This window comes from Entelurus aequoreus, linkage group LG09 (assembly GCF_033978785.1).
Source record: "Entelurus aequoreus isolate RoL-2023_Sb linkage group LG09, RoL_Eaeq_v1.1, whole genome shotgun sequence".
Classification (NCBI taxonomy): Eukaryota; Metazoa; Chordata; class Actinopteri; order Syngnathiformes; family Syngnathidae; genus Entelurus; species Entelurus aequoreus.
The window spans coordinates 16,926,322-16,950,450 of NC_084739.1; the positions used below are offsets into that span (position 1 = coordinate 16,926,322).

At 38.3% G+C, this 24,129-nt stretch overlaps 1 protein-coding gene across 2 annotated transcripts in view; it reads left to right on the forward strand.

The window, feature by feature from the left end:
• Nucleotides 1-24,129, forward strand: part of marchf8 (membrane-associated ring finger (C3HC4) 8) — a 195,675-nt gene that overhangs the window by 57 nt on the left and 171,489 nt on the right. For both annotated transcript variants that reach the window (XM_062058204.1, XM_062058206.1), the window contains exon 1: nucleotides 1-229. This exon is cut by the window's left edge. The gene's annotated coding sequence lies outside the window, so the exon portion shown is untranslated. The remainder of the gene's footprint in view (nucleotides 230-24,129) is intronic.

A 24,129-nucleotide genomic window follows, 5' to 3' on the forward strand; every position in this document is an offset into this window, starting at 1 on the left:
CCACACGCAGCTGCTCGCTGGGAATGTCGGAGCTGCACCAAACTACTCGTCTTCACTTCATTGCGGACGCGTTGTGAGGGAACATTTGGATTAACCGACATTTAACCGACAGGCAGCCCGCGGACGACGGTATCTATTTCCCTGTCAGTCGGTGGTCCGCACGGAGGGACGCTGTTCGTGATGCGCCTGTGATACGGCTGTCTGCTTTTTGATACCGTCCGACTTAAAGGTAAGAAGGTGTAATATATAAGTGACATGTTTATGTTTCGTAGCGATGAAGTTTCCTGTTCAGCGCGTCGCTCTCGTTTTTTTATTGTTAAACAGCACGTCTGAGTGCGGTCAGCGCGTTCCTGGTAGTCACGCACACCTGCACACACTAGGACCGATTTAAATCGGTGTTTATTGAACTGGATCAATAAACATCGATTTGAATCGGTCCTAGTGTGTGAGTGTGAATGCTGTCTTGTGTTGGTCCTGCGATGAGGTGGCGACTTGTCCCAGGGTGTTGTTTCATTGCAGCACGTCCGAAAAGGAGTAGGAGGAAGCAGAGCTTATTTAATCCTACCCCTTTTCATACCATAGCAATTTTATCCAATTTCCTTGTTCTCTGTAGCAGAACAGTGAACAAATAAATAATGAATAAATAATCTACCTTAGTGAGCAAACAAATATTAAAGGCCTACTGAAATGAATTGTTTTTTATTCAAACGGGAATAGCAGATCCATTCTATGTGTCATACTTGATCATTTCGCGATATTGCCATATTTTTGCTGAAAGGATTTAGTATAGAACAATGACGATAAAGATCGCAACTTTTGGAACCTGATAAAAACATCCCTTGCCCCTACCGGAAGTAGCGTGACGTCACAGGAGGAAGGATTCCTCACAATTCCCCGTTGTTTACAATGGAGCGAGAGACATTCGGACAGAGAAAGCGACGATTACCCCATTAATTTGAGCGAGGATGAAAGATTTGTGGATGAGGAACGTTAGAGTGCTAGAACGCAGTGCAAGACATATCTTTTTTCGCTCTGACCGTAACTTAGGTACAAGCTGGCTCATTGGATTCCACACTCTCTCCTTTTTCTATTGTGGATCACGGATTTGTATTTTAAACCACCTCGGATACTATATCCTCTTGAAAATGAGAGTCGAGAACGCGAAATGGACATTCACAGTGACTTTTATCTCCACGACAATACATCGACGAAACACTTCAGCTACAGAGCTAATGTGATAGCATCAGGCTAAAATGCAGATAGAAACAACATTTAAAAAAACCCTGACTGGAAGGATAGACAGAAGATCAACAATACTATTAAACCATGAACATGTAAATACACGGTTAATAATTTTCAGCTTTGCAAAGCTAAAAAAATAGAAGCTAACTTAGCTGCGGCGGCGTCGGGCGTTGTAGCTTTCGACGACACCCCAGCCGCCATCAGAGTCGGCAAGAAACATATATTTCCCCAAAGTTACGTACGTTTGATTGATTGATTGATTGAGACTTTTATTAGTAGGTTGCACAGTGAAGTACATATTCCGTACAATTGACCACTAAATGGTAACACCCGAATAAGTTTTTCAACTTGTTTAAGTCGGGGTCCACTTAAATTGATTCATGATACAGATATATACTATCATATATACTATCATCATAATACAGTCATCACACAAGATAATCACATTGAATTATTTACATTATTTACAATCAGGGGTGTGGAGAGGGGGGGGGGGTATGGACATCAAGTAGTGGACATAGAGAGAGAGAGAGAGAGAGAGATCAGAAGGCATAAGAAAAAGAAAAAGTATCTGCATTTGATTGTTTACATTTGATTATTAGCAATCCGGGGAGGGTGTTAGTTTAGGGTTGTAGCTGCCTGGAGGTGAACTTTTATTGCGGTTTTGAAGGAGGATAGAGATGCCCTTTCTTTTATACCTGTTGGGAGCGCATTCCACATTGATGTGGCATAGAAAGAGAATGAGTTAAGACCTTTGTTAGTTCGGAATCTGGGTTTAACGTGGTTAGTGGAGCACCCCACGTGACATGCACATATCGACATGCACGTACGGGCAAGCGATCAAATGTTTGGAAGCCAAAGCTGTACTCGCCGTAGTGCGTCTGCTATCCAGCTCAAACACAACCTCCTGGTGTTGCTGTAGTGCGCCGCTAATACACCGATCGCACCTACAACTTTCTTATTTGCAGTCTCCATTGTCCATTAAACAAATTGCAAAAGATTCACCAACACAGATGTCCAGAACACTGTGGAATGTTGTCGAAGAAAACAGAGCTTTGTGTATTGTGTCCAATAGGGTCCAAACACTTCCGTTGACCTCGCGACGTCACGCGCATACGTCATCCTCCAAAGGCGTTTTGAACCGGAAGTTCCCCGGGAAATTTAAAATAGCACTTTATAAGTTAACCCGGCCGTATTGGCATGTGTTGCAATGTTAAGATTTCATCATTGATATATAAATTATCAGACTGCGTTGTCGGTAGTAGTGGGTTTCAGTAGGCCTTTAAATACATAAATAATCTTTGTCTCAATAATAAAAAAAAAGGGTTCAAGATGTTCACCATAATTCTTGTTCTGTGTACTTTGTGAACACTTGTAGTTTGAACAGTCTCTTAAACTGAATCATATTGGTGCTTTGTTTGATTTCTTTGCTTAATCCGTTCCATAATTTAATTCCACATACTGATATACTAAAGGTTTTAAGTGTTGTACGAGCATACACATTTTTTAAATTAGATTTCCTCTGTGTGTGTGTGTGTGTGTGTGTGTGTGTGTGTGTGTGTGTGTGTGTGTGTATATATATATATATATATATATATATATATATATATATATATTATACTGTATGTGTGTGTATACAGTATGTGTGTATGTGTATATACTATACACACTTGTGTGTGTGTGTGTATATATATGTGTGTGTATGTATATAAAGGGCAGCACGGTGATACAGGGACTGTACCAGGAGGACATTCTTAAGACTTAAGACACCCTGAGTGCGTATGCCTCACAATATGAAGGTCCTGGGTTTGATCCCTGGGCTCGGGGTCTTTCTGCATGGAGTTTGCATGTTCCCCCCATGACTGCGTTGGTTTCCAATTATTATTAATACTGCTGCTTTGAATAATTTTTGGTTTTCCTTTTTTTTAAATTATTGTATTTGAATGTCTTCTCATTTGCTTTGTAAATTTCGGTCCTAAATATTGTCAAGCTGGGATTGGGTTGGAGAGGATGTTGCTATATTTTTTTTTATTAAACTTACTAACTTTTGTGATTTTTGAAAAAATAAAATTGAAAACATGTAAAAAAAAAATAAATAAAAGTTTTGAGGCCAACACTCGGTGTATAAGTCGTACGGTGGCATCCAACAAGACATTTTGTAACTTGTTTTAAAACTGTTTTATTAAAGTTAAAGTACCACTGATAGTCACACACACACTAAGTGTGGTGAAATTACTCTCTGCGTTTGACCCATCCCCTTGTTCCACCCCCTGAGAGGTGAGGGGAGCAGTGAGCAGTAACGGTGGCCGCGCTCGGGAGTCATTTTGGTGATTTAACCCCCAATTTCAACCCTTGATGCTGAGTGCCAAGCAGGGAGGTAATGGGTCCCATTTTTATAGTCTTTGGTGTGACTCAGCCGTAGTTTGAACTCACAACCTACCGATCTCAGGGCGGACACTCTAACCACTAGGCCACTGAGCAGGGTATTATAATTATATACCAAATAATATTATATGAGAATTGTTCTGAATCTAATCATCACCCCAAGAATCAGAATCAAATTGAATTCTGAGGTACCCAAAGATTCCCACCACTACTCGATAATGGTACTCAAGATATTAAGAAATGCAGTTTATTTGCAGCAATGGGGGCGATTGTTAGCTTAAAGGAGCGGCTCCACACTGTGAATGAAGACACATAATTGGTTGGCAGCTGCCTGTCAGCCGGGAGACTAAAAATACATATAGTGTGTAAGTGTCAGCCGAGGGGATCAAGGTTTGGGATTGGCAATAAAATGCATGAACCGGCAATGGAGACCACATACTTTTTCACAAAATTCTGCCGATCTATCGGCACATCCCTAACTAAAACCATATCACATCCAAATTTGGTAATTAAAATTACATGTAAGATTCACGTTACTTTAAAGCAGTTGGTGTCAGCCCTGAACACAGGCAAAAAAGTCTAAAAAAGTCATAAATCCAATAATTTTAATTTAAGGCCTTAAAATTGTCTAAAATTCTCCTAAAATCTCATAAAAGGTCTTAAATACAATTTTGAAAGGTCTTAAAAATCTATTGACGTTACTTTTTAAAAAAAACGCTAAAACGTAACCTCTGATTTTACTTTGTTGTATTTTTTGTCCGTATGGATGTGAAATGGTCTTAAATTATTTTCAAGATGGTCTTAAAAAAGCCTTAAAATGTCTTAAATTTGACATGTTGAAACCTGCAGAGACCCTGGGTGTATAATAAGGACAATACTTGCAGTTTAAATACTTTATAGGGCACAACATAATGACAAAGACCCCTTCTTAGCTAAGGAAACACACCATAGTCTATACATTACTGCCATTTAACGTCTTGCAACTATATACAAAGTCTACTATATAATACTTGCAAATGAGAGTAAGACATGTAATGAGAAAACAAGATATAACTGGACAGGAGAGTTATCATAATCACCTCATTTTAGATGTTACATTAAAAATGACATTTTATTATTAAACAATTAACATATATGAACACACACACAAGTACAGAAAATTGAGTACCGGTATCAATTTCCAGGTACTGTATCGGTTTAAAATGTGAATGGTACCCATCCTAATCTTCCACATCGTACTCCTTATGGACCTGTCTTTGTGCACAGAAAATAAGAGGCTTCCCCAAACTGGTCTCACATATTTGTAGCAGTAATCCAAAATGTCTGTAAGGCTGCATAGCGAGCGTGGTGGTGTCTCTCCCGGTTGATGGTTTCAGTGCATCTCACGTTTCGGTGCGCCCTCGTTGGCTGCCGAGATCCGCTTTCCTCTCTCCATCCCGCTGTGTGTCATGATACCCCAGTCTAAGCGTGCGTGTCGCGTTCTGCTTTAATCCGCTTTAAATGCGCCACACTTTTTGTGTACTTAGCGCTCTCAGCTGGACGAATGCCTGCTGTTGACGGCCTGCAAACTGTCTAAAGCCATCTTTTATGGTGATGTATGCTGTTGTGTGGGCAATAGTTGTGATTGTGGAATCGCGATGGTCATCATGGTTACTGTTTGTGTACCACTGTTCTCATGTACTGAAGATTAAGCCATGATACGACAAAACACCTTTTTGTATCATTTCTGTCTAACCTCTTTTTTAACGGGGGAAAAAAATGTTACACTTTAAATACATAGCTGTCTATCATAATGGGCAGATCTTGTGAACAGAAAATGGGGCAAATTAAGACACAGAACATGGGACACTGTCAAATGCAGTTGAGCAGTTCTTTTGTGCTAGTGTAAAAACTCAAAAGGCAGGAAATGAAATTTAATAAATGAAAAAAGCATAGAAAAGCAGCAAGTGTATACTTGGAGACATAGGACAGCTCACTTCTATACTAACGTAAAACACTACCTTATCAAATTGCCTGTGTTGAAGGCTGCAGCTATCGATTATTTTAGTAATCGAGTAATCTATTGATTAGTTTGTTTGATTAATCGAGTAATCGGTTAAATCACACTTTATAGCCTCAATGCATATTTTAGGGAAAATAGTTTTAAATAAACAACCGTTTTTCTGCTTGTATAACCTTCATTCTTTTTTTTCTGATAAATGTACATTGTCAACATTGAAATTGTGCTTTTAAACATGTGTGCATTGATAAAACATTTCAAATAATTAAAATGTACTTCATGGGGTCCAGATTTGATCACTTTTTATTAGTAACACTCAAACATTTATTCGAAGCAACAGAATATAAATCTAAGCTTGTTTCAAATCGAATTACCGTATTTTCCGGACTGTAGAGTGTATATAAGCCGCACCCATTACATTTCAGTGGGAAAAATTATGTTTCCAAATATTAGCCACACCGGACTATATGTCGCAGACGTGTACGTTGCAAAATTAGTTATTTACACAGAAATGTTTTGTAAATGTTTACTTACATACCTTAATTGTTTCAAAACTGTACCTGTAACATGGCAGTAAAACGGCTGATCAAACAACACAGGTCATCGTCATGGACCCACTAGCTGCGGAAGCTAGCTCTGCAATCAGCTAAACAGACTTAGCACCACGATGACGTCTTGGTGAATCTACTGAGGAATTTGTGAAACTGAAAAAAACCAAAAAGAATGCCATTGTAAGTACAGTGTTTCCCACATATTCATTTATTTGTTGCGGCCCGCCACGAAAGAATTAAGGCCGCCTCAAATTTTTATTTTTTTTGTCCTGTCCAGCTTCTCAGTCAAATCATATAGTTGATGTAGATGCCCATATCGGCTGTTCAGATTTACTTTCCAAAAGAGAAGTGTAGGATCAAGATTTTTGGAGCTCTTTGTTCAGTGGATCAGATGTTTGATGAAGCTTTGTGTCTATCTACCACCACTACTGTTTTCTGTTTATTTGTTTCTGACTGTGGCAGGACACCTCTGCCTCTGTTTCACTTTATGTTGCTGGTAAATAATATGGTTGTAGTAGTAGGCTAAAGTTAAATTATTTAGTATGCACTAATTAAAGGGGCAGAGCTTTAAGAGACATTTTAGCTTTTATATTTTCATAAGATATATTTTTTGTAAGAACCACAATTAATAAATATATTTCAGTGAATAACTTATTGTTCTAATCTGTATATAAATATGTACATAAAGTGTTGTAATTATATTGTAAAATGGATGGATGGATGGACGGACGTTTAAAACAAAACTGTTATTATTAATTAGTAAGTATACATTTTTTGAGCCTTTTTAGAGAAAATCATATCATTGTAGTAAATTATGAAAATTACTCGATGATGTCATGGCGACCACGCCCATAGCCACGTCCATAGCCACGCCCCCACCGCCACAGGTATCTCGGTAGTTTATGGGAAACACTGAAGTAATTAATACTAACACAGAAACTTGTAAATGTGTTAGCATATTAGGTAATGCTAACGACGTTAGCTTGATTACATTACGATAGCACGTACAAATATGCATGAAAATAATACTATCAAACATGTGACTGTTGAGTGAGTATGAATTGTTTTAGTTGTATCGTAAAACTCACAAATATTTCTTAGCATGTAGAATCCATAGGAGTAACAACGCTACAGACGACTAGTAGACGAAACGGCACTTGTGCTTCCGGTTCATGGCTTTATTAAACAGAAGAAAATACTGTAGACCTTCAACTCATAGCACCTGCAGTGAGTGATTTCATCCAAAAGATGGCGACATAGCACAAACAATAACACACATTTTCAGTGTCTGTCAGTGTTTTATAAAAAGTATTTGTTGAGTACAAAACATTATGGCCGTTAGCAAAGAAAAATCCATAAATTATCCGCACTATTTCATAAGCCGCATGGTTCAAAGCGTAGGAAAAAAGTAGCGGCTTATCGTCTGGAAAATACCCTAACTGATTTAATCGATTAATCATTGCATCTCTACCTGTGTCAAATATGATTCTTTTTCTAGACTAAAACATTTACAATTTTTTCCTGGAAAGAGATTGGGATATTTTGAAATTAATGGAAGTCTGTGTTTAGCGCATTGCTTCACAGTGTCGCAGTGCATGCTGAAATTCATGTTTCCCCTCAGTGAACCACAGCTTCCCCGCGACGGCAGCATTCATGCAGCCAGCGGTCATGATGCTATCGCCACCACGCTTGACTGTAGCCAAACTGCCTTGCAATCATGGCTGTGTGTTGTCTTTTTTGTGAATGGTAAATAAACACTGCTATTAGGCCTGGGTGATATGGCCTTAAAATAAAACCTCAGATTTTTCTTACTAAAAATTATACTAACCATTTTTTTTGTTGCTGCCTTGTTCACTTTGTAAAGAGTTGAATTCCCCGCACTCAGCTGGAACCTTTGTTTTCAGATGCTGCAATAAGTTTGTTTTCCTGCTGCCTTTTTTTAAAATAAACTTTGCAGCGTGCAGTAGTTTCTTCCATGCCGGTTGCCGCAAAACCAAACTGCTGACATCATTTTTCTTTTCTTTTGGAGCAAACCTTTCGTTCTCGTTAGTGTTAGCGTTAGCAATGTTTTTCTAGGTGTGTGAATCTCTGCTAAAGAAATAAGGAGGAGGGCGGTAGCTCTTGGGGGCAAAAAGTATACAAGTATATGCAAGAGGAGAAAAAACATTGATTTAAAAAAAAATGTAATCGTCTGCAACAAAAAAACTCGAATTTATCGATAAAATCTATATATCGCCCAGGCCTAACTGTACACTAAGTACTAATTTATTTTCCATGCAGAAATGGTCTTTTTATTGAAAATGGTTGCTGAAATGTGAGGCTGTAGCTGCAGTGGAGGTCTGCGCCCTCTTGACTGCTCTTGTTGTGTTTCATGCTTGGTGCCTAATCCCACATCATCACACAGGATTAACTGCATATAGATCGGCCCTCTACAGGGCTGTACGCTTAGCTGTTTCACAAGTTTTTTGTAGGACAGAAAAAATGTAGGAGCAATATGAAATGTCATATCACAATTTTATTATTAACACATGTGCACTCATACATATAAACACAGTGCCATTATAAGGCCTACTGTAACGCTCAATTAGACACAGAACATCCCTAAATTGATCTAGTTTGATGCAATTTGGACGGATTAATTTTAGGAGCAAAATGCTGATTAAATAATTAAAATTTGTATTCACATTTTTTCTTTTTAATACTTATTTTTGGGTGCAAATGCGGCTAAAATACACGTACTGTACAGCACTGCCTCTTTCACTTTACCTCTTTTGCAGGTAACAGGGTGTCTTAGTTTGGCTTTTTGCTTGTCATGAGGTGAAAGACAGGACTAATATAGTCTGAACTTGGCTTTTTTGCCGATATGCGATATTCCGATATTGTCCAACTCTTAATTACCGTTTCCGATATCAACCGATACAGATATATATACAGTCGTGGAATTAACACATTATTATGCCTAATTTTGTTGTGATGCCCTGCTGGATGCATTAAACAATGTAACAAGGTTTTCCAAAATAAATCAACTCAAGTTATGGGGAAAAAAATGCCAACATGGCACTGCCATATTTATTTTTGAAGTCACAAAGTGCATTATTTTTTTTAACATGCCTCAAAACAGCAGCTTGGAATTTGGGACATGCTCTCCCTGAGAGAGCATGGGGAGGTTGAGGTGGGGGGAGGGCTAGAGGGTAGCGGGGGGTGTATATTGTAGTGTCCCGGAAGAGTTAGTGCTGCAAGGGGTTCTGGGTATTTGTTCTGTTGTGTTTATATTGTGTTACGGTGCGGATGTTCTCCCGAAATGTGTTTGTCATTCTTGTTTGGTGTGGGTTCACAGTGTGGCACATATTTGTAACAGTGTTAAAGTTGTTCATACGGCCACCCTCAGTGTGACCTGTATGGCTGTTGAGCAAGTATGCCTTGCATTCACTTGTGTGTGTGAAAAGCCGTAGATATTATGTGATTGGGCCGGCACGCAAAGGCAGTGCCTTTAAGGCAGGGGTCACCAACGCGGTGCCCGCGGGCACCAGGTCGCCCGTAAGGACCAGATGAGTCGCCCGCGGGCCTGTTCTAAGAAAAATATAAAAAATAAAAATATTTTTTTAATTTATTTAAAAAAAAATTAAATCTACATAGAAAAAACACAAGATAAACTTTCAATCAGTGTATCAACCCAAACAACCTCCCCCATGCACACTCATCCACACCCACTCACACAAAAGGGGTTATTTCTTTCTGCTACTAATATTCTGGTTCCCACAACATAGACAACACATCTGCAAGGGACACAGTCCCTGAAACACACATGATTGTATAGGCTGCTGGTCCACTAACATTTTCATTAATTACTATTTTTTATGTAATTATTTTTATATTGTTTTACTTTCTTTTTTATCCAAGAAAATGTTTTTTATTTATTTATTTTATTTTTTTAAAAAGGGCCTTATCTTCAACAGACCAGGTTGTCAATGAAATTAGTAAGGCTGCAGCTAACGATTATTTTTCTATCGATTAATCTATAGATTATTTTTTCGATTAATCAGTTAATCTATATATTATTTTTTCGATTAATCTATAGATTATTTTTCCTTTTACCGATTATTTTTTTATTCAAAATGAAGATGAAAAAATAAATGTAGGCCCGTTTTTTCAAAAGGCATGGCTTTTATTTACAAAAAAAAAATGTAAACATTTAAAACTTTTAACATTTAACAAAATTAAAAGTAGCTTATTTGTTTTTTAATGTGCAAATATAAAAGTCAACATCCAGTGCAAATGTTAATATTCTGCAATAGTATAAGCATTTCAAAAGTAAAAGTATTGCTTATTTTGATTTAAAATGTGCAAAAATAAAGATAAACATCCAATACAAAAAAGTGCAAAACGAAATATTCTGTAACAACAGTGTAAACATTTCAACAAAAGTGAAAGTATTGCTTATTTGCTAAAATGTGCAAAAATAAAGATAAACATCCAATACAAAAAAGTGCCAATCTAAAGATTCTGGAGCACTGTAAACATTAAGTATTGCTTTTAAAATGTGCAAAATAAACATCCAGTCCAACACAGTACACAATAACCAATTCTACTCATTCCAGTGAGTGACTAACAGTTGTAATGAAGAAAGGTTAGCATGTCTACGCTCAGAAGGGGTCGATGTGGCTGGAACTGAGAGGTAATTAGCCTTCACCTCAAGCCAGGACTGCGAGTGAGCTGAGCTGCAGTTTATATTTCTAGAAGGTCAACGGGCTCATAGTGATGTTACTAGTAGTTGACTGGGAGGTGTTTATTATCATTTGGGGAGAGTCCGCTGCCTGATGCTCACCTGCTAAACACCTATCTGCTCCACGCTGAAGCGCTGACTACATGCGCTCTGAATACACACTGCTGATTGGCTGATAATGCTTCGTGTGTACCAATCAGATGGTTGTGTGGGTGGGACAATGCTGCGTGTGTACCAATCAGATGGTTGTGTGGGTGGGACAATGCTGCGTGCTGAGACAGAGGCAGAGGAGCGAAGCAGCTTGTTAAGACTTTAGCAGCTGAAGTTAGCTTTAGCTTAGAAACTCGTTCGGTACACCCCCGTACCGAACCGAAAGCCCCGTACCGAAACGGTTCAACACAAAACACGTACCGTTACACCCCTAGCAGATACAAATGACACATTCATGTTTTTGTGTAATGATGACAACGTATGCTCGTGCGGACGATTGACTAGTTGATGGTTTTCTTTTCAAATGTTCGTTCATAGCCGTTGTGCTGCTATGATTAGGGATGATGTTTGATAAGGAATTATCGAGTTCGAGCCTATTATCGAATCCTCTTATCGAACCGATTCCTTATCGATTCTCTTATCGAGTCCAGATAGGTTGTTGTATATGGGAAAAAAACACAATATTTGGTTTAACAAAAGCTCACTTTTATTATATAAGAAAAAAATAAAATGTAATAAATAAATAAATATTGACTGTTACCCACCTAAAAAAATAAAATAAAATAAATAAATATTGACTGTTGTTACCCAAAGTATATTAAGTGGGATTTTTTCAGAAAAACAAATATATACGGTAACACAAAAACAACCTGTCTCTGTGATCACTATAGGTGTATAAATAATAATATAGTGTTAAATAAAATCAGTCCCTTGGGCACAAAACTGAAAATAATACAGCTCTCCAAAAAGTGCACTTCTGCTGCTATTTGACATAACTGTTTGTTATGATGCTTTGACATTTTTGCACTTTATTTCTTTATTGAAAGAACATTCTATGAAGAGAAAAATTGTTTGCAAATGTGGTTACAATGCTAAAAAATGAAAAGTTAAAGCTAAAAAAAGAAATACACTTTATTGAGTTAACATTATTTCTTTATGGGGGAAAAATGTTATGAGCTACAGAATATAACAACTACACTACCCAGCATGCAACGGTAGTTACGAGCATGCGCGGTAGCCCCAAAAAGTGTTGCATGTTGCCACGCTGTGAAAGTAAACGTCAAGAACTCAGCCAACACGCCTCGTCTGCATTATTTATAATTAGACAGACAACACATCTACAGTGTGATTTTGTTTTGTTTACAAGGAAAGAAAAACAAAAGTTAAAAAAGGGAGATGTCATATATGTATGTGCTGCGGTTGTTTTAAGAACGTTGCGACAGCTGCCGTAAAGGAGGTGCGTTGCTAGCCTGGTTGCTATGTTTCCGGTTGGTGGTAAAAGTGTTCGTCATGTGTTTTACCCTGCTAAAATCTCTCAGTAAAGTTATTCATTGGATTATACCTTTTTGTTTTGAACTTTATTACACCTTGGAGCGCTTTTTCCCGTCCATTTTTTTCCTGCTTTCGCTATCTGCGCCTAATGACTGAGCTACGTGACTGATTTCTTGTGATGTCACACGGAGCATTTCTGGTCGGGACGGGATTCGTTCCGAGGGATTCGAATAAAGAACCAACTCTCTTCTTTACTATAGTGGTCTCGATAACGGGTACCGGTTCTCAAAAAGGGATTCGAGTCCGAGGACTCGGTTCTTTTCTTATCGAACAACTGAGAAAACCGGTTTCGAGTATCATCCCTAGCTATGATAGGCCATTTCCGCTCGACACAGTGTGCATACAACAACATTATTAGGCCGTTTATTGAAATACTCCCACACTTTTGACCACTTTTGGCATGCTTTCCCCCCCCCCCGCTCGCACCGCTCGCATCGTCTGCTTTGATCGTCTGCTTTGCGCTTCGCCATGACGGTAGTGTGGCGTAAATATGCGACGCGTCGACGCACAAAAACGGCGTCGACGTATTTACGCAACCGATGACGTCGACTACGTCGACACGTCGTTTCAGCCTTAGAAATTAGATTTGTTTAAAGGGTTTTTAAAACCAGGCCCAGTCCAGATAATGTCCAAGTCGGACTCAGCAACACACACCTTCATTCATGTACACAGAAAAAAATGAGGGAACACAACAGATTGCATATAATTTATAAACAAAATTACATTTTCAAAATAAGCATTTATGTACAGTCCAGATTATGTCCAGGTCACTCAAATTAGGGAACACAACAACAGATATCATATAATCTATAAACATAATTATACTTTCAAAATAAGCCTTTGAGGACTTCTCATCTTTTTTTTAATGTTTTTTGGCATCATTATAAATGATAAATGGGTTATACTTGTATAGCGCTTTTCTACCTTCAAGGTACTCAAAAGCGCTTTGACAGTATTTCCACATTCACCCATTCACACACACATTCACACACTGATGGAGGGAGCTGCCATGCAAGGCGCTACCAGCACCCATCAGGAGCAAGGGTGAAGTGTCTTGCCCAAGGACACAACGGACGTGACTAGGATGGTAGAAGGTGGGGATTGAACCCCAGTTAACAGCAACCCTCCGATTGCTGGCCCGGCCACTCTACCAACTTCGCCACGCCATCATTATCGTTTTCAACCATGTAACTTTGTAAAGTTAGAAAATACTGCATAAATGTTTTAAAGAAAGTAATACTAAGTGAATATCTGTTTTTGGCCTTAAAAATAAACCTTTTACCAAGTACTATAATTAAATTGACTAAATCATGATTGTCAATGAACTCTCCTAAAATAACAGAAACCACATTAAGCTTCATAAACAAACCAATCCTTAAACACATTTTTTCAACTTCCACCCAAAACGAAGACACAATATGACAATACCAAAACAAATGCAGGGTGGATTCAGGCTCCTGACAACAAAATCGGCAATCATCTGACTCTGTCATATTCCATCATTTTAACATTTTCCCTGTGGGTAAGAAGTTATAAATAATTTTAATTTGAAAATAACGATTTTGCACATCGATAGTAGTTTTATAGATTAGTTTGAATATGGCATCCCATGGCAACGGGCAGTCAAAAAAGTCCTCCCATTTTCCATATGTGTTGTATGGGGCAGCCTTCAAAGATTTCTTTATTAAATAAAAATTATATATTTTTCTATTTATTTTAGTTCCTTTTTGCCAACTAGAATTTCTTATTAGAGGTTTACAAACTAATAATTTAGTAGTTCCATAATTAATTATTTGTTTCCATCTTTTCCCAATTACTCCAGTTAGTTGATAAAATGAAAAGCTTGAGCAAGCATCACCATACATAGTTCTAAATTCATCATACTTCATAATTTTACCATTCTCATTGATAATATCTTTGACAAAAATGATTCCTCTTTCAAACATATTTTTCCAAAAGAAAGGCTTTCCATCTATTACAATATTAGAGTTCATCCATATTATCTGCTGCAAAATATCGTCTCTTTTTTCTGGCACATAAAATTGAAAACACCCCTATGAGTGGATTGTTTCCTTTATGAACCCCGCCATGTTTCCCAGCAGACTCTCTACATAAGAAAAATGGGAGGGGATCACTTGTAAAAAAGGATACAATTTATTTTGATACAGTACATGTTTTTTGTCCAACAGGACATTTGTGTACCACTCAATGTTTAAATACATCTTTGGAACAATTGATGCTTTTAAAGACAGACAAATAGCTTCAAGGTTGAGAAGTTTCAGGCCCCCATATTCATTCTCTTTGTACAAAACCTTTCTTTGAATCTTTTCTGGTTTGCCGTTCCGGACAAAATCCAAGACCCTCCGCTCATAAATTTTAAAAAAGTTTTGTGATGGAGCTGGTAATGACAAAAACAAATAAATAAATTGAGGAATAATTAACGAGTTGGCAATAGACATTTTACCATACAAGGTTAGGGATTTCCCTTTCCATAATTGCATAATTTTGTCCAGCTTTCTTAGTCGATTATCATAATTTACTGAGCCTAGATCTTCCAGATTTTCTGGGACAACAACACCAAGTATGTTAACTGGTCCATCTGTCCACAAAACAGGCACTTTGCATTCCATTCGAAAGGACGTTCCCTTTAGATTTCCGATCCTTAACATTTCACATTTATCATAATTAAGCTTAAGGCCAGATTGCTGTGAAAATATGTCCAAAAGATTAAGAAGTAAAAGTAAGTTCCGCAAACAATGAGGAAAAATCTTATCTTTGTGAATCAGCCTTTTCTGACATGAACTTCATCAAGAACAAACACAGAACACGCCTCACTGATGCACATCTGCAAGACTAACTCAGAGTTGCAGTGTCAAGTTACACACCAGAGTACAACACACTAGTTAACAGCATGCAATGCCAGGCTTCCCACTAACTGACAAAGAAACATATAACAGATTTGGTGTCCAGTTCAAAGTGTGACATGATTTAAAAATTTGAGAGTTTACTTTTGTATTTTACATGAGTTATTATTTGTACAAACATGGTGCAAAGTAATTCATGATTTGTTAAAAAATGTTAGTGGCTAGCTAGTTAAAATGGGATATTGTGTATTCACAAGACTGTCTTAGAAGTGATCATTTGAAAATGTTCAATATGAAAAATGTGCACTTAGAGAAAATATAAAAATAAAGTGTTGCATATTGATATTTATCTGTTTCTATATATATTTATTGTGAGAAATCATTAAGATGATCAGTGTTTCCACAAAGATAAATATCAATAATTATTAATAATAACAGAGTTAAAGGTAAATTGAGCAAATTGGCTATTTCTGGCAATTTATTTAAGTGTGTATCAAACTGGTAGCCCTTCGCATTAATCTGTACCCAAGAAGTAGCTCTTGGTTTCAAAAAGGTTGGTGACCCCTGCTTTAAGGTTTATTGGCGCTCTGTACTTCTCCCTACGTCTGTGTACCACTCCGTACAGTGGCGTTTTAAAAAGTCATAAATTTTACTTTTTGAAACCGATACCGATAATTTCCGATATCATAATTTAAAGCATTTATCGGCCGATAATACCGGCAGTCCGATATTATCGGACATCTCTAGTCTGAACTTTCATTTATGAGCTGCTTTCACCTTGTGGTTTCATGCGGACCTCGATGGATCATTTTTTTCATTTAACAGCCATGGTAAAGAAACATTTTAGTCCAGCCTGTCATTATCAGTGCAAAATCTCATTATATGACCACATGGCGGGGTTAAGATGGCCTGCTGCTCTCCCTCCACTCCTCGTGGCTTCACTTTGCAACCAACACTCGCGCCCTCTTGACATTCAGGGATTTTTGCTGCTATCAACCAGCAGCAGCGCCTCCTGTTATGAGAAATCTCATCTGTTTTTGACCTCGAGCCGCCCGAGCTGTCATCACACTTTTTTTGGGGGGGGGGCCCCATCAGCTGTCCTGACAGGAGAAGAAGCCTCTACAGGATAAACAAGAGCGCCGTAATTACGACGCCAAAGCTGTGGAGATGACTGAACAGGAAGAGATTGATGCCTCCTGCAGACCCATTGTGTGCTTGCAAATCAACTCACGCTTTCTGTCTTCTGACATGCGTTCAGAGGGAAGTCATTTTCAACCGGGAAGAATGCAATTCGGAGTATATGAAGGCTTCATTAGAAGCTCGCTGCTGCCATTGTCGGGCACAATAGCTTGTTTCGGTGCAAAGTGCCACCCCCACTATGACAACATGCAGCAGAGACCATGTTTGACTGCTTCCATTGTAGCTGCATTGCAGCTGCTTCAATCAAGTTCACAAAGAAAACGCATTACACAAAGAAACTGTACCTTTGAGCAGGGAGGCGTTTTTTTATGCATATGTATCTCCACAAAGTTAGTCATTTACGCAACTAAATTGTTTGGGGGACCAAATTTCCATAGAGCTAAGGACCAGGGGGCCCAACTTCTCTTCACTATTATTCTTATTTTGTATATTGCTGAGAATTTGCTGTTTTTAATGACTTCCTGCCAAAAAGCTAGTTTGTCTAGGGCAGGCCTGGGCAATTATTTTGACTCGGGGGCCAAATTTAAAGAAAAAAATGTGTCTGGGGGCCGGTATATCTATTTTTAGGAACACTAATACAAAACCTCACAATAATGTCTGATTGAATGCTAAAAACGTTATGACAGACCACCTTATAAAACAGAATGGAATTTTGATTTTTTTTACGGAATGAGACACCCAGAATGTACATGAAAATAAAGAATGTGGGATTTACAATATTAACTATGAACGATAAAACACTGAATATTGACAACATATGAACGTCACACCCCCTCTCGATCAACATATTTTACAATCAAGCGAAATGCAACAAAATTGCAACAAACACAGCGAGATATGAATGCGAAAGGTAAAAAAAAAAATCCGACCTACAATCTGATATATCTGATATATCACTAAGCTTTAGAACTTTGTTGTAAAAATCTCCTTCCGTGTCTGTCCCTGACACCCTCATTTCAGGCTGGCCGCTCTGGAAACACTCTGTGGAAACGCTCCCCACCCACACTGCTTGGTGCCTCGTCTGAGCTGCTGTGACTTAGATTACCATAGTAACATATTAGATTACCATAGTAACTAGTATATCATGCAAAAGTGCAGATTCCAAACATTTAAATACTTTTTATAGTTCAAGACTTACGGTCAATTGAAAACATCACTTCACATCATAATGGCAGCTACAGTTTCCATCTTAAAGATCTAAAAAAATTATCTGGGAATGTCCGGCGGGCCAGATTGAAAAGCGGGCCGCATGTGGCCTTAATTTGCCCAGGTCTGGTCTAAGGTCTGGTCTCCTGGAAGAGTTCACAAGTGTTTGTTAAAACAGGTCACAGGTGAATGTTACAGCGTTGGTCTCACTTCTGCAAAAGCTTTGCCGATTGCATACGTAAGCACCACAAGCGGGGCCTCCATGAGCTAGCTTCTGCCAATAGTGAGCCTAGAAGAATAATTCTTCACTCTCTTTAAGCAAGACAGCCAATTAAGTCCAATGGGTCGACGAGTCCAATGGGTCAACAAGAGTTTACAAGGGTGCGGGCCAATAAAAGGAAAAAGAAGTGATGAAGAGGGAGATGTTTGAGTGGTTCCATCCGTTGATGAATTTTTGTCAATAGGGTGTGTGGCTAATTCAAATTATTATAATTTTAAAAAGTTAATATCTGAGGCTGGTTCCTCCTTTTTATAAGACTTTAACCCTAGCACCATTTTTTAAGATCTTAAAGACAGCTTGAACTCGGTGGTACATTCGGAGACACTACTCTTTTCAAGGTATTAGAAGTAGGGCTGCACGATTTTGTGAAACAACCTAATTGCGATTTTTCTCTCAAATTGCTATTGCATTTTGGTTTGCGATTTTTATATTGTATACATAAAATGCATAAAACTGCCAAAGATGATGGAAGACGTGTTACTTTTAGAATGGCAATCAACATATGTTTGTCTCAAGGTGCCACACATTGAAACAATATGCAATAATTTACTTTCAAAAATATTTGTCTTTATCTACTTCATCTATATCATGTTCTTTACCTGATTTTTTTTTTTAGATAAAACCTATATAGGGTTTATAATGTAATGTAATCATAATATATAATAATAACATAACATAACCATTTAAGAATATATAAACTTTTCTTAATCACTACTGTAGAATTGTTTACCATTGTACTGTAATTGGAAGGTAAATAACTTTATTCTAAATAAACAAAATAAAATGGACTAATTTCTGTAAGCGAAAATTTAACCTAAGTCGATATTGAACACCTTAAAATGCATTTTTATACCCAGTTGGAAAAATAAGGTCAGACGTTGTCTTTTTGTTTATTATTATCACGTGATCACGACGGCATTTTCGCTCATTGATGCTCGTGTTGATGGGCTCATATTGCCCGTTCAATTTGAAGCTGAAATAATCCCACAACGGGACATTTGGCTCTATAATCTTATTTTTTTCCTCCTAATTTGTATTACTTTGCGGCACTTTTCACTAAGACAAAGATTGTTAATGACTGAAAAGAGGGGTCAATCTGTTCAGTTAATTCCGATGTTATATAAACGCGCTCAGGTGATGAGAGCGATGCACAAAGTAAGACGTCTTTCTTTCTGTTTGAAGCGAGAGACGAACAAAAGTGAGGTTCAATTCTGGTTGGCGAACATGACTGTCAGTCTCTTCAGGTTATTTACCGCACTAATTAAAACCTCTATGTCAATTTTATTTCGATTAATTGTGCAGTCCTAATTAGAAGTACCAAAACGCACATAAATGTCTCCTAAACAACAGATAGTAGACGGGCAGGCCTTAAGGTCAAAGAAGCAGCTGCATACAGTATTTGTGTGCGCTTGATAAGACAGTTTGAGGGGGAGTTCAGCCAAACTCAGGTGTATGTTTGCTATAACATTCTAACATAGTCAAATATCCTCTATATGACAGTGCTATTGTGTTTTTAGAAATCTGCTGCAAAACTTGCAGTCTTTTGCAAAACTGTTTAACTGAACTAGCTGGCCGGTCTGATGTCTTTACCGGGCCGGATTTGGCCCCGGAGTCATCAGTTGAGTAGCCCTGTCTCACATTTAGAAATATTAATGAATGAATATACACAGTAATGAACATATGCATAAAATAAGGACTTGATTGGGCAGTTTTTGTGACTCATGTGCAACTATTCCAAGCTAAAATGCTGTAGGCAGAGTATTTTTAATGTGTGGTGTTCGGGTCTGTGGGACCAGTTTTCATTTTTTATTAAAAGAAAAATGATTCGATTAATATTTTTTTCAAACTGAGACTCACTGACTTTGGCTCATTTTCTGTGAAGAACATATATCACAATACATATTTAATGACCACACACCATACAACCCCCCCTACACATTTGTATTACATATAAGATGTCCGGGTCCACTGGACCCGGGGCTAATAGAAGTGTGGAGATTGATGTTCTGTGTACCACACACACACACACACACACACACACACACACACACACACACACACACACACACACACACACACACACACACACACACACACACACACACACACACACACACACACACACACACACACAGCAGGCCTAGACAGGAGGAGGACAGAGTGTAGGTACACAGAATATCAGAGGGTCAAATGTGCGAGAAAATGAGAGCAGGCAGTGTTGACAAACAATGTTGCAACCTTGTGTGGGAACCGCAGGTGCAGAAACACAAAAGAAGAATCCCTGTGAGATGCAGAAACTGGCAGAGAAATTTTCCGTGCAACGTTCATATTGTTGTTACTCAGCCAGCGTTTGTGGGTCTGATGGACCCGTTGCATTTTGTGGCTTCTAATGCCTCACAATCAAACACTTTTATGTTAAAATACTGAACATATGTTCAGTACTGAATATAAAAGTGTGTGATTGTGAGGCATTAAAAGCCACAAAATGCAACAGGTACATCAGACCCACAAATGCTGGCTGAGTAACAACAATATGAACATAGAATAGCTTGGAATTCACAATAAGCTTCCAAAATATACTTTAACAAAGCGCCCAGGAAGAGAGCATAGCACATATCTTTCCTACTAGTCCTTGCTGTCATTTTAGCATTACTCAGTGTCTTTGGTCCATGTAGCGTTCACATTTTGGGTTTAAGTAAACCTAACTGTCCAGGCCTCCTTGTTTGGTGCACACCAGGTTTTGGACGATTGTGTTAAAGCGAATCGTCAAAGCAGAACAAAAGTCATTTTAACCAAACCTCAAACATTCTTTATATTGAGAGGCTGCTAGCGGTCTTTGCATAACAGTTGTGCTTGTGTGAGCTTTCATTTTTAGTCCCAAAAATTATTTTGTTTGTTTTTGTCGTTTATTTTGGTCTTTTCAAACATGGCAGCATCGGATGCGGTTGTCAGCCTCGCTCAGCATCTGTACACCAGCTGCTTCCACCCCCGTCTTTCCATTCTGCAGCTTAATCTCTGGAATAATATTGATTGCATTTTGTGCGGAGATAGGAAATGGATACAGCCAACAAAAACAAGAGAGGGGGAAATAGGATCTTCATATATTTCCTGTTCCATTTTATTTTATTTGATATTTTAAGGTGTGTGTTAAAGCCGGATGTTGGGGCTCCTTTACTCCTTGGTCGGTCATTAGCTTCAATTTGGTAGGAGCAGTGATTGTAACTTTTTCCATGTTCAACTCTTAATTGAGTTACAATAACCGTATTACCAAATGTACCAGCAAGTCCCATATTGCCTTTATCATCTGATCCTGGACTGTTTGACGCCATCCCTAATGTGTATGTGGCGGTATCCCCATCTATTTGGGCTGCAATATAATAACCTTAAGATATTTTTCTCTTTTTCTACGTCCCTTTGTGACTGACCTATCTTGGTCCTCCGGGAGGAGACTTTTGATCTACACCCTCAAGAATGATGTCACGCACACGACTGACTAAACCAGGGGTGTCAAACTCATTGTAGCTCAGGGGCCACATGGAGGACAATCTATTCCCAAGTGGGCCGGAATGGTAATATCAAGGCATGATACCTGAAAAACAAAGACAACTCCAGGTTGTTTTCTTTGTTTTACTTTGGCCAAAAATACAACCAGCATATTCTGAAAATTTACAAATCACAAATAATCCTCTGGACAAAACACTTCAAGTTTGTTGAAAATTCTGAGGAAATTGGTGCAGCTTCAAAAACACAATGAGTTTAGACTTGGTCTCAGTGTATCTACAAAGCCAGGGTTAAACTTCTGGGATTGAACAAAAAGCACAACATGTAAACTCTTCAAGGTATCAAATACCTCCTTGGTCATGTCCACGTATCAATCCGGTGCTAACTCAACAAACCGTAAGAAACGGAGGTAAAAACTATTCAAAAGGGTTGAATTCACTTTTCTTGTTTTTGACAGACATTTTGGGAGAGTAAGGGTGCCAAATAACGATGTGTTTGAAGCAGAACCCATAAAACGGCAGGTTTTAAGTTTGATGTGGATCGAGGAGGAGGAGCCACAGTCACCCTTTACTGTGTACCTCCTGCTTGGCCACAGTATAAACCGTTTGCTTGCCTAACAGAATTGCTATTGTGACATCCAGTGGACACATTTAGAACAGGAGTTTCTTTCTTTACCACTTTTGACGTGTGTTTGGGGTCAATGTCCTGGAACACCCAACTGCACCCAAGACCCAATCCGCGGGCTGATGATTTTAGGTTGTCCTGAAGAACTTGGAGGTAATCCTCCTTTTTCATTGTCCCATTTACTTTCTGTAAAGCACCAGTTCCATTGGCAGCAAAACGGGCCCAGAGCATCTTACTACCACCACCATGCTTGACGGTAGACATGGTGTTCCTGGGATTAAAGGCCTGACCTTTTATCCTCCAAACATATTGCTGGGTATTGTGACCAAACAGCTCAATTTTTGTTTCATCTAACCACATAACTTTCCTCCAGAAGGTCTTATCTTTGTCCATGTGATGTCAGATGAAACAACAATTTAGCTGTTGTAACACAAAATTGGTAAAGGAATGGCTAAATCAGGCTAGAATGAAGGTTTTAGAATGGCCTTCTCAAAGTCCTGACTTAAACGTGTGGACAATGCTGAAGAAACAAGTCCATGTCAGAAAACCAACAAATTTAGCTGAACTGCACCAATTTTGTCAAGAGGAGTGGTCAAAAACTCAACCAGAAGCTTGCCAGAAGCTTGTGGATGGCTACCAAAAGCGCCTTATTGCAGGGAAACTTGCCAAGGGACATGTAACCAAATATTAACATTGCTGTATGTATACTTTTGACCCAGCAAATTTGGTCACATTTTCAGTAAACTCATAATAAATTCATAAAAGAACCAAACTTCATGAATGTTTTTTGTGACCAACAAGTATGTGCTCCAATCACTCTATCACAAAAAAAATAAGAGTTGTAGAAATTATTGGAAAGTCAAGACAGCCATGACATTATGTTCTTTACAAGTGTATGTAAACTTTTGACAACGGCTATAAATCCTTCTATTTTGTCCTCCTGATAGGTGAGGCTCTTAATCACAGCATTTGGGCAGGTGTGCGCAAAAAACACTCAGAGCAGGAGGTGCCAAAAAAGACGGTGAAGAGTGCTAAAACAGAAAAACACAAAGCAATGTCTGACCTGTCATGACAGGAAGTGTGCTGCTGTTCTTGAGGGTGCTTGAAGGCTGCTATGTTTTTGACTAAGAAGAGGCTGTGTTGAAATAACGAGTGCATGTAAGTGGTCATTTCACCAGACTCTGTTACCCTTAACATGTTTAGTATTAGAATATTGGCATTATAAGCTGTCAAGTAATCAGTAACTTACCAATGCTGATGTTTAAGATGCTACAGTCTCTGGCATTGGTGGTCTCGTCCACAACAACACAAGCAAATGAGATCTGCTGCGGGTTTTCCTGGCCAGCATGAGCTTCGTAGTTTGTTCTTAGACCGTTTCGACATTGTTTATTTCGGGAAGGGGCAGGTGAGTGTTTATGAGATGAATGAGCTGTCCCCGGAAATATGATTTCCCCAGGCAAACGGCAGCATTTCAGTCAGATTTTGGTCAACTTACATGATATTCCGCTTTAAAAATGGTAGGTTTCCCTTTTTTTTTTCTTCCCCCAAGTCTGTGATTCTATCGACAATTCTGTTAACGCGGATATCATAAGGCCATACAACAGGACAGAAAAACTAAGTATTAAACTTGACACCCAGGTGCTGGCATTATGCAATACCCTTATACACAGATGCCACCCCGCATTTACTATCTACCTTACAACAGCAGAAAAAAGGTCAGGTTGACTTTATCTGACCCTTTTCATATCTGCGTTGTTTATATAGAACGGGGACATAGAAGAAAATTAGTTAGACAAAGTTGGCAATTTTCCGTCTTCAGAGTAGTACTACCAGACAGTATATCTGTATGTGGAATTAAATTATGGAATGGATTAAGCAAAGCAATCAAACAATGTACTAATATGATCCACTTCAAGAAACTCTTCAAACTTAAAGTGTTTACAAAGTACAAAGAAGAACCATGATAAACGTTCTGAATTTATTTCATCCATCTATTCTTTTATTCTCAAAATAATCTTACTTATCTCATCATATGAAATATGACTTACTTCACCAATTATTATTTATTTATT